Below are 3543 nucleotides of genomic sequence, written 5' to 3' on the forward strand. Positions count from 1 at the left end.
ACCCCCTGCTCTAGGTATCCCTGAATCTCCTAGAAGCGGTGACAGGGGCGGGGGAAGAGACAGCTGACAGTTGCTCAGGAACCCAGGTGATTAAAAAGGCCCAGGGGTCTGCTGCCACTGCCATGGTAGAGGGAGGTCATAAAAAGGGGGTCATGTGGGGGTGTGAAGTGTCCCCCCCCGTAAGCTGGTGCCCTCCTTTGTTTCCCTTCCACCAGTCACCTCTGGCAGAGCTCCTAGGCATGCATGGGGTGGTACCTGTGCCAACGGCGAAGGCAGCCAGGCAGGCATGTGGAAGCCACCCAACAGTGTAGTCAGCAGTTCGCTGGACACCAGCCAGCACAGCTGGCAGCACCGCCCACATGTCAGGCAGACTGCATGTGTGCAGCTGGGGGCCCATTGACTGTTCTGCCTGGAATTGTTGTTAGTGGGCTTGAATGGGTGACGGGATGGGTCACCTGAGAATTACACCATTCTGTTTGTTCCCTCTGAAGCATCTGCCACTGGCCACAGTCAGGAGACAGGATAGTGGACTACATGGACCAGTGGTCTGATCCAGCATCGCCATTCTTGTGTTCTTATGACCCTGGTATTCAGGAATCTGATAAAACTGTTCTCTGTACCAGGTGGAGTTTATTCTCTACTCTCTATTCTCCTTTGACAGGAGTACAGCAGTGGCTATACAAATACATACACTGAAGCATACTGCATGCACGTCAGAATAAACATGTATCAGGCTGAAGTCAGAGGTGCACCAGTGACAGTTTGAGATAAAGGCTAGCATATTTTACCCCCTTGAGTTTTGGTGGGCGTTTAGGGCAGGTGAAAGGTGCTGGATTGCCAGCCCTCCATACCATGATCTCAGTTCCCAGAATAGGTTCAAAACCAGCAGGGACAGGGCAAGCTTCCCCCGCACATTTGCCCCTCCTCCACCAATGTGCATGATCCTTGATCTCTAGAGATTATCACTGATGGAGAAAGAAATGCTCTTTGCATGTCGTCTATTTAATTTTTGGCCTCTCTGCTGAAAAAGTCCACAGAGATGCCAATTAGCACTCACTCTAATGCCAGTTCTTGATGTGGACATTTGCCCACTGGGAATTAGATGGACAGGACTGGGCAGTTGGCCATCCCAATCAAACTCATTTCACATGGGCCAGCAAAGCACCATTTGATGGTAACCATGTTGAGACACGCCTGACCCAGGCTACATTTGTGCCAGTGACTTGCTGCTAATACTATGCAGACTCAGTGAATCAGATCCTTTCGCTGATTGGGAAGATTTAACATTCGCAAGCATAAGGGCGGTCGTTTGATGATTAGATGCTCGCTTCCTCTGTCACAGCACCATGATTAAAAACCAGGTTTCTAGCTGGCTGTGCCCTGGGGATAGGGTGTTTGTTCAGCATGGGCACGATCCCTCCCATCATATTATCAGATGCAAAACCTTAGAGAGACAGAGATCAAAGCACTATGGGTAAACCCATACGTGTCTGTTTCCTGCCAGTTTGCACAGCAGATGTGGTGTGTGTTAGGGAGCATATGTCTGAGACTCTTAACAAACAGCAAACTCACTGTTGTGGAAACTCTCAAACCACTGCCCGTCTTGGAAAACCTAAAAATATGCTGTACTTTTATTGTTTTCTTGTCCCTTTTTTGAAAAACCCAGGTAACGCTTTTTGTGAAGATACGTGTGAGACACACGAGGGGCAGGGCCTAGTTTCAAGCCAAATGCTTCAACACTCTGATCTTCAGGCTGTTCTTCACATGCCTCCCAGACCCCAAAAGTCTCTTTGCCCTCCACCCACCTCCCATTTGTTTGTCGTGTATTCCTCCCCGTGTCATGGAGGATGTCATCCTCAGACCACCCCTAAGTGGTGGAAGTTCTCACCAGGAGCTGAGCAGGCCACCTCCTCTCTACCTTCAATCCATTGCAGACGCTGAGGAGTAAGCTAACTCTAAACCCTTCTTGAGTACACAAGGACAAATCATACAGTCCTGACAGAAGAGCAGTGCTTTAGAGTGATTTGACAGGCCGGTGACTCAGGTGTTCACGTATTCTGGTTCCAGGCTGATGTAATAACCTCAGTGCCTCAGGGTATATGAACTAGCCTAGCTGGGAAGAGAAGATTGGTCATTAGCATAGCAGGGAAACACCCTGTTGCAGAAGCATTGATGTTACTGTAAAGCACACTGCTGAAAAGTGCATATATTTGTACTTTTCACATGCAATGACGCTCCCTCTGGTCCCTCATGTCACACAAATCCCTCTTCACCGCCTTCTGCCCACCTCCACCCAGCTCTGGCCCATCTGACACATGCTGGATCTGTCGTGCGCCTCCAGGAAGCAGTCCAGAGGCAGTCTGCAGGCGAGGGCTGCGCTTAAGAATGGGGTTTTGCTGTGCATTGAGATCTGTGCGCCAGACAATCACAGAATGTAGCCGATACTCTTTTTGTTTGTTGTGTCACAGGGACAGATATTGCTATTTTTTCCTCTTCATTCTGATACTTTATCCCTACCCTTTACCTCCGGTCTTTTAACCAGTTACTGATCCATGAGAGGTCTTAGCCCATGAGTGCTTGGTGTGCTTGTGAGCTTTTGGGGAGGGAGCTTGTCCAAGGCTTTCTGAAAGTCCAAGTACACAATAGCCACTGGGTCATCTTTGTCCACATGTTTTTGGACCTCCCCTCAAAGAGTTCCAATAGGATGGTGAGGCGTGATTTCCTTTGACAAAAGCCATGTTGACTCTTCCCCACCATATTGCATTCATATATGTAGTTTGCCTAGTACTGAAGTTAAGTTTATTGACCTGTAGACAATGTTCCCTCTAATTTTTCCCCACCCCAGAGTGGAATGAATTTTCTTATGTGCACCAATGTGGACGGGAGGTGCAACATGGAGGTGTTGTGTGACATGGAGGGTATGTGCGATACTTCCCCTTCATATTGATGCACATGACAAAATTCATGTGATGGGAGGAGGGCCATGGAGTCCTAAGTGTGGAAGGGAGCTCAGAGCATGGGCAGAAGGTGGGGGTGCAGGAGTGTGAGGGCTCCGTCTTGGGGTGCAGGCCCTGGGCTGTGGGATGATTTGAAGGAGGGGATACAGGCTCTGGACTCGGGAGGTGAGCTCTGGGGTGGAGCTGGGATAAGGGGTTTGAGGTTCAGGAGGGTGCTCAGGACTGGGGGGGAGGTTCAAGGTGGAGTAGGGAGATGGGGCTCTGGCTTACCTGGGTAGCTCCTTGCTGGGGAATGTGAGGAGGGCGCCCTTTCCCCACTGGCTCCAGCACCTTCACAGCTTAGAGAGAGACCTCTTTCCCCACTGCAGCCCTGAGCCCCAAAGTGGGGTTTAATGGAAAGCTGCTCCGTGGCCACATGGGTGCACAGCCTAGGGGGAACTTAGCCTGTAACTACCAGGACCACCACTGGAGACTTTCAAAATTAGGTATTGCATTAGCTACCCTCCATTCCTCTGGGACAGAAGCTGGTTTAAGCGATAGGCTACATACCCCCATTAGTTCTCCCATTTCATATTTGAGTTCCTGC

Source organism: Pelodiscus sinensis, chromosome 11 (genome assembly GCF_049634645.1).
Source record: "Pelodiscus sinensis isolate JC-2024 chromosome 11, ASM4963464v1, whole genome shotgun sequence".
NCBI lineage: Eukaryota > Metazoa > Chordata > Testudines > Trionychidae > Pelodiscus > Pelodiscus sinensis.